The sequence below is a fragment of the Hetaerina americana genome, unplaced genomic scaffold (genome assembly GCF_022747635.1).
Source record: "Hetaerina americana unplaced genomic scaffold, ioHetAmer1.1.p SCAF_3, whole genome shotgun sequence".
Classification (NCBI taxonomy): domain Eukaryota; kingdom Metazoa; phylum Arthropoda; class Insecta; order Odonata; family Calopterygidae; genus Hetaerina; species Hetaerina americana.
Window position 1 is genome coordinate 26569403 of NW_027286874.1, and position 16290 is coordinate 26585692.

Below are 16290 nucleotides of genomic sequence, written 5' to 3' on the forward strand. Positions count from 1 at the left end.
TTGAAAATGTTTTATTTAAATACGTTGGGGAAATATGCTACCATCAGCTTTCATTACACATCATAATTTTCATGCAAGTTACAAAAATAAAAGTTCAACTGGAATCCGGTCTGACATTGACTGCCACGATATCATTTTCAAACATTTTCGGGAAATTTTATCTACCTCTAGACGAAATGGGATGTTATAACGTGGATTGCATAACTTCCGATGATACCAATCAATGAGGCGCCAAGTATTTCAATTCCACACTTCCTCCTACCAATTAAGCTGGACCAACTGGCATTGCATTTGATAAATACAAGTAGTCGAGGCCGAGACTTCGTTGGGTTACTAGGCTTTGCGTTTCAAATAAAATGTAATTTATTGGTCAACTAGTTTTGATACACTGTCGTATCTTCAGGTATATCTTGAAATCGCATTGAAGAGAAGCAGATTGACCAATTAATTATATATTCTGTGGAACGTTGTCAGTGTTACTAACCTATCAATACTGCAATTAAATGTAGCATTATACCTTTTTACCTAAAATATTTTTCTGGCGACCTAAAGGTGGCACTGGGACCGTTCCGTCCTCCCTGCAAGTCTTAATGCGTGAGCTTCATATACTGTAGGGCTTAGAACTACATGCGCTCTACCGTCAATCATCCAACGTGCCTTTGGGTTAGGGACTGTGTTTTAGAACGAAACTATCATGGTGTCCTCCGCCACTAAAGAGAAAATAACATTTCAAATGCAGAAATAGGATACAGGTATATTTAATAGCATACTCTGAACGATGCACCAGGTGAAAATTTGGCATCATGTGAAGAAAAGAATACTTTTTAACAAAGTTCAACAATTTTAGCGCTCAAAATATTAAATCAACTATTTACTTATATAATATAGCGCTCTAAATGAAATTGCGTGGTACAAAATATTTCAATATGTAAAATAAATAAATGCTAGTGTAGGTAAAACATAGTAGAAGCAAAAGTCGATTTTTTTAGGATTAAACGATATAACAATTGAAAGAATGTACCTGATCGATGTCTTACTAAATGTAATTCTAAGCAATTATAAAAGTTTTATGACTAAAAAAGCTGGAAAATTTAATTTTTATGGTAATATGAACAAGCTTTAATTTAGCAAGTATATGTAACAGAATTCTCAAAACAAGCCCCTTACTTCTCTAACCACTCTCATCCCCACCCCGATTTGAGACGTCATAAAGCACCCTATAACAAACAACGGGGCACGAGATACCCCTCTATTAATCATCCTCAAGAGTGTCCCAGAATGTTAGAGCCGAGTTATGAGATGAAATCGTGAAGCATTAGCCTTGTGAAATCTCTCTCCCTCCTCCCTCCCCTCTCGCTCTCTCTCTCTCCTTCTCCCGAACGTTATATAAGGGGACCTTTTCTCTCAAGAAGCGTGCTCCCGAATGATAAGACTTGGGTGCAGAAAATGCGGACGGAGAGTGTGGATGGGACGAGGGGGTCGGGTGAGCATTTTCAGGGGGATTGAGAGAGTGCGAGGGGGGGGAGGAGTGATGGGGGCGGGCGACGGCCCAAGACGGGTTCAGCGAAGACGACGGAGACGCAGAAGAACGGCGGGGAGAGGGGTGGCTGGGTGGGGGAATAATAGACGGTTAGAACGGAGCAATGAGTATACTGCGCACACTTTGTTCTGCTTCAAAGGAATCACCGGTTCGATGGCGTAACGGAATTAAGGAAAAACTAAAACTGAACAAAGGACGGCCAGATAGAGGGAAGGGGTCGATGGATTACGCCCCTGCCGACTTGAATGTCACCATACGACTTTACAGGCAAAGAAAGGCACGTCGCTGGCGGGCGGGGTGAGAGTGGGGAGAAGAGAGAAGGGAAGCAAGAAGCTTGTGGAAGGAGTAGATAAGGAGGTCGGAGTGTTAAGACCAAGACTTGCCGGAGATGGACCAGTGCTCTCAAGGGGGTCAGTCAAACGGAAGAGGGACTTGGATACTCACCCCTCCTCTCCCTATCGTTCTCTTCCTAACAACTCCAGAAGGCTCCTTCCCTTGACTTCCCTTAGATGCCCCTAAACAACCCCTTCCCGCCTATCGGAGGATTTATGCCATATCCCTCTGTCTCCACACTGTTTCCAGCTATTTGCAGCATCTCCCCGCGCCCTCAGGCAAAGGATTCCGTGGGGAGGGAAGTGGAGGAGGGAGGGAGTGTAAGGGGGATCCACATGCGCCCTCATCTTTTTCTCCTTATCCTCCGTTAACAGTAACCCGACTGGCTTGAGTTATCAAATCCTCAAATGAACAGGGGAGAAGGAGCTCCTCTTAAATCTCAACCTCCACTGGCTCCAGGCTTCCCCCTACACCTTTTCCTCAGTTCGCCGCCCTCCATGCATTCACCTCCCACCGCGTTCCCTTCCCTACCCACGCTTCTTGGACGAACTGTCTCCTTCCTTGGCGTCCCCCTCTTTCCCCTGCCCTTTGTCTTTGCACAACTCCCAAGAATTAGTCCTTTAAAGGAGCTTTATACGCGCCCGCATTTGAGACTACGAACGGGAAAGAGAGATGGATAGGCCATGATTGGAAGACTTTTCCGCTGGGCAGTCAGACGAAAAGGAGTTCCTATCCGCTATCATATTCTCGTGGGATAATCTTGGATTATCCGCAACTACTCAGCAGGGGATTCCATCTTTCTCTCTCTTAGGACTGCTTACCCCCTGAAAGTGGTATTAGTAATTATCAATTCTCTAAAAGCGAACTCTTTGCTGTCGGAGCTAGTTTTTCTTCACAAACGGAAAGGAGCAATTTTCTGATTTTCAACTTTCAATTAAGTGATAATGAAGTACTTAAATTTCAAATCTTTAAAGGCTAATATTTTTATTTTTTTCATTCATTTGTTTGCATAATTATCACTGAATTTATTCCTCTTCGCCCTCACAATATCACTTCCAGAAAATGTATTCAAATTCGACTCCCTGAAATTAAAAGCGCCAACCATATCAGTCTTCGAAGGAAAGAAGCCTATAAACCTCTTACTAGTGGCGATCATTGGAGTTCAAATGAATATATATGTAATGAAAAGGTATCTTGAAGAGTATAGGAGAAAATGAAATTACGGAATATTTTAAGGAGAAGAATGATTGGGTGAATTGAGTACACGATGGCACATAATGAATTAGTTGGAAACATAATAGAAGGAAATGAGAATGATAAAGGGGCAAAAACTTAAGCCAAGTAAATACCCAACTAACGGTATCTTTATGTATCAGCATAACTTAAGTGAAAAATATGGCTGCGAATATTGAAAACGATATGGATCCTAAACTTCTATCATGTCTACACCCATCTTATCTATTTAATGCCAAAATATATTTCGGTGAAAATGTAATTTAAATTTATCTACCTGCAATGCAATACGCGCTTAAGGCAATATAGAAATAATTCTAATAAATAAGTCCTGGAAAAACACGAATATTTCTAATACACTAAATAATTTATGTAAGCTACGTGAATAAATTATCCAGTAAATGTTTCCTCGCATTCACTATGAGCGAGACAGAAGCGTGTTCCCACCCTTTTCATAAGTCTCACTTTACGGAGCGCGTATTCTTCTCAGCATTCGGACACCACGCCCACGGGAGGAAAGGATGCTGGGTGAACAATTGGTCTCGCCCAAACTCTCCCGCCGTTAAAATTTGTAAAATGAGATTTTTGGCGCCGGAACATCAGCAACGATTAAATAACCTCACGCTCGACAAATATGATGAAGTAATACTCACAAAGCAGAGGGGCATGACAAAGCAGCAGCATAAGGAGGAAAGAATGAATGACCGAGCATATTCAAGGGGTTTGTTGCTTTACAGAATAGGTTGCTCGAGTTACAGGTTTTTCTTGAAGGTAAGGGACAGTGGAACAAAAAAAATCGAGAACGATTTTATTCTTTCGGTTATTATTTTTTATTTTCCTTCGACTCACTCAGTTAATTTTTGCTAAGGCAAAAGATACGTGTATAAAGTAAAGAAAAGTTCTAATAATATTGATTTTTGCTTGGCCGATTTAGGGGAGGACGAAAACATTTTATAAAATGACGATGAGAAAAGAGATTTTCAACCATTTCAATACGGATTTGACCGCTGAAAAGACATTGAAAATATGTTAATTGAATTACTAAAATAAGAGTTCAGGAACGAACGAACAAAAATTCAGGTGCTAAGAATGACAGGAGCCAGTGAGCAGTTTTAAAGGATGCCGTTTCGGTATTTTCTCTTGCTTTTTCCCAGCTCGTTAAACGACTGCTCCGTCCAGCCTTCATGTCACTCGAAGAAGATGGCTAGGAAGCAATTAAAAGAAGACTTAGGGATCAGTGTAAAATATTAGAGTACTTATTATTAGTATTATTTTTAATTCATCAATAATGAAAAAACGCAGCGTCAGATGAGTGAATGTATTTAGTGGGTTATGGCTTTTTTTGAAGAAGTAATTTAGAAAGATAATTAGCACAAGGAACAACTCAATGATAATCCTGATTCAGTGTACCGAATGAACGTTTTGTTTATACGCTTCCTAAGTAATACGAGAGAGGGAATACTACTACTTCGCACAATGGAGAGTTAAACCTGGTTTCTTAAATAAAGTACGAAGAAGGTGGTAAAAGAAGGGTTTCGTATAGAAAGATAGAGTGTGGAATAATGTATTACTTCTTGTTTAGAGGTGCCTGGGAATTTAATAGGCCATATAAAAGCAAAAGCTGACGCATTAAAAGTGTAGGTAACGTATTATTAAGGAGAATTAGCTCTTTTGCACGCAACAGAGTGAGAAGTGCTGAGTGCATTCACTAAAGGTTTTGAGGGGCACTAGTGATCTGATCGAGGTTAACGATTCCGACAAGGAAAACCAGCTTATCCCAGGCCGTCACCTGCAATGAGAAGTGGAGAGAAACTGCTGTTTGTGGTGCACACGCACCTATCCTCATTCAGGCTCACCTTGGCGGCTACACGAATGGATATGATGAATGACCACTAAGACGAGGAAGAATAATTGCTCATATTTTTTTTTACTAGAACAACGTCTTCGAGTCCTAGGTGGCCTCGCCGCGTCTTGATGAGAACTGAATGAGAACTAATTGGTCACGAAGAAATGATTGCATCTCTCCGCGACCATTTGCTACTGGAGGAGAGTAATTACACCGCGCATACTCGGTAACAAAGATGTTTAATTAATGTGAATGGAACAATAACTGAAAACGAAAACTCTCGAAGTAGGTAGATCTGACACGCTGTATGCTATCGTTCTTTGCACACATGATCAGAGTGTGTGAAGATTTTAAAGATGGTTTGGCGAAAATTATGGTTTACCGCATAAATATAGCGAATAAGAGAACGTTTTACGTCTAAATACCAAAATAAGGAAGAAAATGCGCATAAAAACAGATTTGTGGTCTTATATAAATAAAAAATATATCACATGATGTAATATTTTTACAAAATACATTTTAATCCTTATCAGACTTCTTCGAATAATCAAATACAACAATCATTCTATAAGCGAAAGTTTAGCTTATTTAAAATATAAGTTAAGTGATAATACAAGCTAAGAAGAGCCTTCCTGCTTTTGCATATAACTTAATCTATCTTTATATCGAGTGAAGTCATAAGACGCCGTTCAACGAAATAAGTTGGATGATAATCCTACGATTCATTTATTTCACCATAAAAGGTATGCATACTAGTGGCTGGTACACTACACGTGGTATCCTCTAATAAAGGATATAGATGAATATTCATTTTTGATAGCATTTGTTAAAACGTTAATTCGTGGCTGAGATGTAATGAATGTAAGAAAACGCCATCCTTGAAAGTTTCCGTCCATGGGTACTAACCAAAACCGCCGGTGCAACTTAAAATGACGCCATTTTTTGGGAAAATGGTAATAAAATTCGGGTAAAAGCGATGACGGAACAGTATTTAACAAATCTGGAATAGGAAAGAGAGCTACGCCAAATCACGACACGGAAGGCAGCGAATAAAATCATGCAAACTATAAGAATGAATAAGCTGCAGAAGGATCGCCGGTGCAGTTTCGTGGACTGTGAATGGAAACTGCTTCCTTCCCTCTTTTATCCGTCCGGATTGCGAGAGAGGCGGCGGCGGGCGGATAAGCGGTGAGAAACGCGGAAGGGGGCGGGCGGGAAGCGAGCGGGGGAGCGTCCGCTGAATCTCATAAATGGTTCGCGCAGTTTGCAGAACTCGACTGACGCATTGGTTGAAAAGAAAACAGCTGAATAATATCAAACCACTGCCGGAAGGGGAAGGCAACTGCGACGGAAAGTACGCCCCCCGTGCTGCGCGCAGATGAGAGGATCAAAACTTGCGAGAGAGCAAGAGAAAAATCACTGGTGGTGGAATCAAATTGCGTACCAGAGAATTTTTACATAATTTACTTTCTGCAAAATTATCTTCAAAAAGGTGCTCCATTTCCCACCGTACAACAACAACAATCATCTTTCCGTGATATCCGGAATTTCCTCATATCGGAATCATAGGTCAAGGATAAAAAGGGTTGTAGCATTTTTTTAACCTGAAGATGACGAAAATACTGTAATCGACCGAATAGTTTATTTGATAGAGAAGGATTCAGCTAATAGCTTTAATATTGGGCCACAAAGGGTCGTCCCCGCTGCGGTTTCGCAGGAATACTGTATTCCGAAAAATGACAAACATAGAGCTGATATTATCATCTGGCCTCGTTGATTTTGAACCCAGACTCTGCCCGTGCTTTTCGGTCACCACGGGTTTAATATTTTAAGAGACTATCGTTATCTGCGATAAAGGTGTTTAACTCGATACTAACACTTAGAAAAGATTAATGGAGAATGTAATCAAATATTGCCGAAAGAATCATTACGTTTTGTTCCTGAAAATTGGATAAATGAAAAACTGTCATAGTTTTGCTACTCAGGTTAGAATTTTAGCGAAAGCCAGAAATATTTATAGTAAAATAGATGATTCAGTTTATTTTTCTTGAGCAATTAGGATTTTGATAATATTGTTACTAAAATAATTTGTTTAAAATTTTATTACTGGGATTAAAACTTACCAAAACTTATGAGTGATAATATATTTCTGCAATCGACCTCAATATGAGTGGGTTACATCTATATCTACATAATACCCCGCAAGCCGCCGCAAGGGCGTGTGGCGGGGGGTGTTAAGTTACCGCCCGTAAATAGGAACAATACTGTATGCAAAATCAACATGAAAAGCTACACCTGAAGCGGCGTACGGACTCATACAAATATCCCTTCATCCAACACTCATGTAAACACATATAACATACAGGAGAAGAGGTTAGAAGGAGGATGATTCCTAATCAATGCCACAGTCATCCAAGGATTGGTTAGAAAATGAATCCATTGAAAAGTCAAATAATTTAAACAATAGTATTCAATAGAATGGCGTACTGCATTACACATAGAAAAACATAGGCATGTAAAATTTACATATCAGGGTAGGAGGCCAGTCCCTTTTCCGCGCCTTCCGGAGGTATCCCAGAAAGATCTGGTATACAATAAATTACACAACTTGGATGAAGCAGAGGGTGCCGGCTCGGAATCACATGCTATTTTCACCCGGAATCAAACCCTAGCCTTCCGTTCAGTTGACCAGCAGTCTACCCTCTAAACAACCACGTCCCAAACCTTCATTAAAGCTTTTAAATGAAAGCGAAAAATGAAATCAACAGTCGTGTTCTTTTATAGTCAAAGATAAAGACCGCAAAACTGTACAGAGGCGAAAGGAAAGAAAGAAGGCTACACCTAATGTGATTTGCGAAATCAATACCAACAATATATATGTGGATTTTTCAAATCCCAGTGCTGTTAAACAGTGTGGTACATGAAAATTTGAGCTAAATATTAACTAAACTTCTAATTTTTTAAAACCTGAAGAAGATAACTCCTTAAAGTCAACGCATGAAATGATCATGCAATTAATAACTTTCAGCTAATCTTTCAGCAAAGAATTCAACAGAAATAAAACTGAAAACTCTAGCATTAAGAAGCACATTAAAAAAATTAAAAAATATTTCAATACTATGCCTGTCGCATGCTATAATAACAATTTCCAGAAAGCTTTATTACTAAATCTCTTAGTTTGAGGGAAAACACATTCGCTAGGGGGTAGTGAAGTCCACAATCGGCTTAAAGAACGAAGATTTGAAGAGAGAAGCGCATCGGAAACTGTTCAAGGATACTAAACTTGCCTCAATGACACGGTTTGGGAGAAGCATGCGGAAAGCAGAAAAAGGGGTGAAAGAGTCTGAAAGGGTGCATGAGAAGGGGAGGGATGTGTTCGAACGGAGACTTGGACTGGTCACGTCAAGTCGCCTCTGTGGCAAGCCTCCAACGAAAAATAGCCATTTTAAATTAGAAAACATCAATGGGCTACAGTTGAGAATATCCTCAAATCCGTTTAGCCCAAATTTTCGTCCTTTGCTCTTTCACACGGACCTCTGCTTTGAAATAGAATCAAAGAACGTGGGATAAGCTTCCTCGGACATAAACCGTGATTCTGAAAGACACGTCCTTTCGGAGTGGCATCGAATCAGCGGAAATAACAAGTATTCTTTTCGTCGACGCCTATTACTTTTAGTCTGAAATCTCACAGGAGGAAATACAATTTAAACTGCAAATATGAAGAACGCACAGCTGTATTTGTTCTTGCTCTAAATCTGACAACCGTTTCACTAAAAACTTGTATCATACGTATAAATATTATAGTACATATTTATATCCGCCGAGAGCGCCAACGAAGTTTACTACCGACAGTAAGATCACAATAGGAAACCATGCATAAAATTTTTCTCAGTTTATAAGAATTTAGAAATCATTCCATTCTTTGACTAAAATTCACTTATTTTACTTTTTGCTAACCATCTCTAATATATAATTACAGTGTACAATATTTACGTTTATTTATATATTAATGATAAGTTTTTTGTCAAATATACGTAATTAATTTTTCCATGAGAATAAAGTTTTGATACATGTATGTAAGATTATATTCTGCCTGGGTCACTTAGCAGTCGAGTGAGTAGAGTAAACATAGTGTGTGTGTGTGTATATATATATATATATATATATATATATATATATATATATATATAATGTATAACACTTAGCACTAGTGGACACAGACAAAAACAAAGAAACACACAAAAAAAGAGACTCACTATTTTTCGAATTTTCGGTGGTCGTTGCCACCTTTATCAAGGAGGAGAGGGACAGAACTCTGGAGAGGGACAGAGTTCTGTCCCTCTCCTCCTTGATAAAGGTGGCAACGACCACCGAAAATTCGAAAAATAGTGAGTCTCTTTTTTTGTGTGTTTCTGTGTTTTTGTCTGTGTCCACTAGTGCTAAGTGTTATACATTATTATTCACGTCCGTGAGTCTTTCAAAAAGTGTTATATATATATATATATATATATATATATATATATATATATACATTCAAACACGAAATCCCGCCAAACGGCGAATAAATACTCATATATACAGAAACAGATATAAGGAAAAGGGATAGGAACACATATAAAGGACGAACACAATAGAGGTGGGGAAGGCGGAATCGAACGGATCACAAGAGTAAAAATATTTCCTCAACCGGGACTCGAACACCGGATCTTTCCACTTGCCGGGCGGATGCTCTTAACCACTTGAGCTATGGTTCAATTTAGTTTTATTCGGTCTAGTATGTTACACTGCTAGTGTTTACATTGTACACATTGTCAGCTTACAGATTATGGTTACAGAGTATTTTTTTTCCTACTATGGTTACACACTTACATAGACATAAATTCATATACATTGCATTAAACAATTGTGACCATGAACAATACTGTTGAAGGAAATAATAAAGGCAGGGTTCACAAAATATAGAAGGAAATATTTGGATTAGCAACGGAACATTAGATTTGGTTGGGATTATTGAGAGCTTTGAAGCACAGTTATTCAGAAAAACAACTTTTTAACCACGGACGAAGTGTGTCCGGTACCGGGGGCAGCCACATCCGTTCCACCAATGCTTGCATGCCTTTAGCGGAGTGTTTATTCGCGGTTCTCATCTGTGTGAATTCCACGATTAGGGTGGTCATTATGAAGGATTTAAAGCTCGGAAAGAGCCGAAAGTTCAAGGTGATCAGATTCATGTCGGTAATGGCACCACCACCGAACACGTCCCAGGTTTTATAGATCTTTTTTAGAGCTTCCCATTCTCTGATTTTATCGTTGCATCCAAGGATGAGATGCGCGACGTTGTCTATTCGACCGCATGACGGACAAAGGGGCGAATCGGCTAGCCGAAGGTGGTGCCTCACTTCCCTCGTCATGACTGTGTTCGCGATTAGGTTAAACATTCCACTACGTGCCTCATCGTTCGCCCTGCTGGTCGCCCAGTTTTTCCAAGAAATCGTTCTTTTCGATGTATTTTGTTGCTGCTCGGTAAGCGCTCTGACATACAGGGTCTTCACTCGAATTGCTTCTCCATCTCGCAGGAGAGAAGCGACTTTTTTCGTTTCATCAAATGCCCTCCGGTGGCATACGTCGCGCGCGAGTTCCTGCCACGCGTCCTTGAGGAGTGCCTTGCGCCACGCGTCGTCACCGCCGAGGATGCGCAGGCTAAGCTTCGCATAGACAACCTTCGCCTTTAGAGCTGTATCGGTTAAATTGAGACCACCCTGCTCGAACGGGCCATAGAGCTGGTTTCGGGACACTTTCTTTACGTAGCCATTCCAGATCATTTGGTTGGACACTCTAATAAAGTATGCGTTGTATTTAGTGGGTAAGGGCCATAGATGGGCCACATACCATATCCTTGGGAAGACAATCTGGTTGAGGAGGCGGACGCGGGTCACGATCGGGAGGGAAGGGAGTGAAAGCTTTCCAACACTCCATTTTACATGATGGTCAATAATTCCCCAGTTTCGCTCAATCGTGGGAGCCAACTCCCTCTCCCACCAGAACCCCAAGATTTTGAGCGAGGGCGCTTCTGACCAACCGATGGAGGTCGAGGGCCGGTCGCCCTTCAGCAGCAAAAACCCGGATTTCCGGTTATTGAGGAAGATACCACCCTGCTCGTATGACGTTAATATGTCGTGGGCTAGGGCCATGTGGGACGGGTCGTCTACGAAGAGCGTTATGTCGTCAGCGTATGCGACGCCCAGGCAGACGGCGCCGTGACGACGTACCCCGATTCCACTGCTCTGTAGTCGTCTGAGTATGGGGTCTAAGGCAAGGGCGAACAGCAGCATTGACAGTGGGCAGCCCTGCCGAACGGAGTTACTGACGGGGATGGGCGGCGATGTGGCATTGTTTATCCTAATTATAGAGTATGTTCCGTTATACATCGTTGATACGGCACGAATGAAGTACTCGGGGAAGGCCATCTTCTTGAGCACGGTGAGAATCCATTCGATCCGGACCAGGTCAAATGCTTTCTCAAGATCGATAGCCACCAGTGATAAAAAACGATCGCCATACAAGGGGGCGGAAAAAATGATGTCGCGAATTAAAAGTGCTGCATCGAAAATGTTTCGCGTTTTCGACACGGCGTACTGGGATGGAGAGAGGACGATGTCGGCAGCAGCCGTCATTCTACATCGTAGGACGTGCGCCAATATTTTATAGTCTGCGTTTAAAAGGGCGATTGGCCTGAAGTCGTTGAACGACTTTGGCCGCGTCTTCTTTGGTATAAGCGTTATCACGGCGGTCCTCTGACTTGCAGTCAGAGAGCCGCTAGCTAAAATGCAGTTAAAAAGGTGGGTTAAAATAGGTTTTAAAACATCCCAGTACGCTAGATGAAATTCAAAGGGTAGGCCGTCCAAGCCGGGTGCTTTGCCCTTCGGGAACATGGAGGAGACGCAGTCCAGTTCGTCTGAACTTATGTCTCGACAAAAATCGTCTTTTTGATCTGTGGGAAGCGTAGGGAGAGGGGGGAGAGGGGGTGCGTCTCCCTCCTTCCATGGAGGATACCTGTTAAAGGTGTTTTGAAAGTGCCGGCCCGCTTCCTTAAGGAGGTTGGTGTCACCGGCGGCAGATTCTCTGACAGGGATTCTGTCTATATCGGAGCCAGAGTTGGATTTCATCCAGCGCCGAAGCTCAGATAGCGTTAGGGGGCCCCCTTTATCCGTGTCCAGTTCTTTTTGCCACTGTTGGGGAGCGTATTTTTGGAGCTCGTGGCCAAGGATAATTTTTTTTAGGGACGACACTTGGGCGTGGAAACCCTCCGGCGCCACATCCTTACGCAGGAGCTCTTCCAGCGCTCGGCGGTAGAAGGAGATGGTGTAGTTCTTTTCCCTACGCCACTCGAAAGTTTGCCTTTTGATGTGGGTGACAATGCGGGGTTTGAAAACCTCGTCCCACCATAGAGCGAGGTTTGCACCGGGGCGGAGTGCCGCGATCAGTGCACACACCCGGGTGCGGATAGAATCACGACGAGTCGCGTCCTCCAACACGCGGAGGTCCATGCGCCACACGGAGCCGCAGCGGTGGACGTGCGCGCCCGGGGTTGTGTCCGGGCACGTAACTCTCATGATCACTGCGCAGTGATCAGAGAAGGACACCGGGAGGGTGTCCACTGTCTGGACATCATTCTTTAGGGATGTCGAGACGAAGAGGTAGTCAATCCGCGTCCGAGAGTTAGGCCCTGATCGCGTGAAAGGGGCGGGACCGGCGCAATAAGAACGCACTGCGTCAATCGCTCCAATGGAGTCGAGCATCAGTGAGAGCGCCCGGCTTGGATAGTATGTCACGTTATCCCTGTTCGAGGCACTATCCTCTCGGCGGTAGATAGTGTTAAAATCTCCGCCCAATATGGCCTTCCCCGAGAAGGAATACAGGTAGGGGAGGAGAAGTTCATTGAAATATGTTTCGCGCTCTGCCCTCGCGCGCTCACCGGAGGGAGCGTAAAGGTTTGTGATATGGATACCATTCACGATAACGGACGTTATTCGGCCCGAGGGGTGGCGGCGAACATGAGAGAACGGAATGCCATTTCGGACTAGGGTGGTGGTGCCAGAATGACTTTCGGCGAAATTGCCGATAGCCTGAAAGATGTTCGCATCCCAGACTATGTCCTCCTTTACCTCTTGAAGGAGGATTACATCAGCCCTAAGGTCGCGGAAAAAACGTTGGAGGACTGCAATTTTTAAAGCGCTATAAACGCCAGCAATATTAAGCGAAATAATATTCATTGGTGGAATGAGAGGACAGCTATGGGCACCGGACATCACTTACCAGAGTCCTGGTCATGGCTTACGTCGCTTCGGTCGCGGCTCGAACCCGGGCGACGAGTGCTTCGCCGCTTCCCGGGACGCTTCGTCCGACGGGTCGACGATCGAGGTCTCGAGTTGTCACCGCATACCTCCCTTCCGACCTCGTCCGAAGAGGAAGACCCAGCCGTGGTCTCTACGAAGAGCTGGTTACTCGGCGGCATTCCACGGGGGGCCCTGTTCGAGCGAGCAGAGCTGTGGGCCGTCCCAGCCCAGGAGGTGGCCTCAGGGGGGGGCGGGGTGGCGGACTGGTGGTCTTCTGCCGAAGGGGCCCCATCGGGAGAAATTAGAGGAGATCGGTCGAATTGGTCAGCCTCTAGAGGAGCCCTGGGAAGATCGTCGACACCTTGGCTGTCCTCAAAGGAGAATGAGGATGGAATGTCTGGGATTGTTGACGTCGACAAGGTTTTGCTGGTACATGTGTCAACTTCCGCGGCCGGTGATACTTTCTTGATTTTCCGTGACACCGTAATCGAGGGGCCCGCCGTTGAGGAAGGGGGACAGTCGTAATCGGATACATCCTCCCCCGCTGTCACCCGTGATTCTCGGGGAGTTGGAAGCCCGTGAAGCAAGGATTGCGGGAAGAACGCATCGTTGGCGTGGCCAGAGAAAGGAAGGACGCAGGATGATCTGTCCTCTTTTGACGGGGTCACGGAGATAGGGGCTGGTGGTCGTGAGTGTGTATCCGAGCTGGTAGGGACCGCAGCTTGATCAATGCTCGAAATCAGCAGTGCAATGTCGTCCGTCCTCTTCTTCTTCGGATCCCTTTCTTCCGTTGACGACTTTCGTTCCCTCTGAAATTTCCCTCCGAGTGGAGGGGGATGCGGGGGTTCGGCGGGAACAGCTGGGGGCGCACCCTCGATAAGTATCAGGGACCGCGCCCTCTCCTCCACAGCCATCTCGGGCTCATCTATCTCTTCGGCGGTGTTCGGATTGGAGGCCAAAAACATTGCCTCCGCATAGCTCTTCCCTCCCTGGTTCCGAGGGCAGGTCTTGCGCTCGTGGCCTTCTTGGTTGCAACGGGCGCAGGTGCGGCGCTGACCCTCGTAGATGATGATGGCCCGGTTGCCGCCGATGTGGAGGTACGAGGGGATATTTCTTTCGACCGTCATCCGCACCACTCTCGTACCTGTCAACACGCGTGCCAATTTGTCGCCCTCCCACCTGTTCTCCCACGAGCGATGGATTCTTCCAAAACGTTGAAGCTCGCCTGTTATATCTTCCAATGGGGTCTCCACGGGGAGACATAGAACCCTGACATTACAAGGGCTACCGGAGGTCTCGTCAATGGTAATCGTCGTCCTCGGATCAATTTTGGATGGAAACGGTAGTTTTCGTGGGATATTATCCAGAATCCTCTTCATAGTAGCTTCAGTTGCCAACTTCAGGAATACCAAATGGCGGTTATATCCAAATTGGATCGCCACAATCTCTTCGGGTGTGAGGCCCAGCGACTCTAGTGTAAAGAGGTGGACCTCCAACGGAGTAGGGGGCTTCGCCTTTTCATCAACTTGCAAGGCGAGCGTGTTTACGCGACGTACGACCATTTTGAAAGAAATCAAATGGAGCACGCCAGCGCCAAGAAAAGAAGAAGAGCGCACTGAAAGCACTCCAAGAAGGAAAGAAAGAAAAAAAAAACACTCACGAACGCTCCCTCCCCGCCACACGCACCCGGCGGTAGCAAATAAAAAGGAGCCTAAGCTCTACACCAGGAGTCAAGGTCAGTCTTGATCCAGTAAACAAAACAAAAGTACGGCCTTTCCGGCGGAAGAAGTCGAGAGTCAAACTGCACGCTTCTTGATGAACTAGGCGGTCAACCGCCGCTCGAAACAAAACACGATCGGAACCTCGATTTCCGAGAGACTCCGGCAGTGCCGCTCTCCAAACCCCGGCGGCCGAAGCCTCGGACGCCGGCGAATTTTAGACACTCGGTGAACACAGGCACGTCCTGCTATCGAGGCAGCTATCGAGGATAGTCAATTTACCCTGAGATCCGTGGGTCTAATATGTCGCCAAGCGCCCCGATTCTTTCAGCCAAGAGCCCTTTCCTTTCCTGTATGATGTTGTATGAATTCTAACCCACTGTCCTTTCCTTTCCTTGTGTATTGTCTATTTCTCCTTTGGTGGGCGAAACTGCCCCCTGACGCCATCTCTTGGCTGAAAGAATCGGGGCGCTTGGCGACATATAAGACCCACGGATCTCAGGGTAAATTGACTATCCTCGATAGCTCAAGTGGTTAAGAGCATCCGCCCGGCAAGTGGAAAGATCCGGTGTTCGAGTCCCGGTTGAGGAAATATTTTTACTCTTGTGATCCGTTCGATTCCGCCTTCCCCACCTCTATTGTGTTCGTCCTTTATATGTGTTCCTATCCCTTTTCCTTATATCTGTTTCTGTATATATGAGTATTTATTCGCCGTTTGGCGGGATTTCGTGTTTGAATGTGTATTTGGCCAATGTGGCTCATCTCTTTCTTCTGGCTATGCGTGCCACGAAACGCACTGTTCCTTTCCTGTATGATGTTGTATGAATTCTAACCCACTGTCCTTTCCTTTCCTTGTGTATTGTCTATTTCTCCTTTGGTGGGCGAAACTGCCCCCTGACGCCATCTCTTGGCTGAAAGAATCGGGGCGCTTGGCGACATATAAGACCCAAGGATCTCAGGGTAAATTGACTATCCTCGATAGCTCAAGTGGTTAAGAGCATCCGCCCGGCAAGTGGAAAGATCCGGTGTTCGAGTCCCGGTTGAGGAAATATTTTTACTCTTGTGATCCGTTCGATTCCGCCTTCCCCACCTCTATTGTGTTCGTCCTTTATATGTGTTCCTATCCCTTTTCCTTATATCTGTTTCTGTATATATGAGTATATATATATATGTATATATATATGTATGTATATATGTATATATATTTATGTGTATATATATATATATATATATGTATATGTGTATATATATATGTATATGTGTATATATATATATATATATATA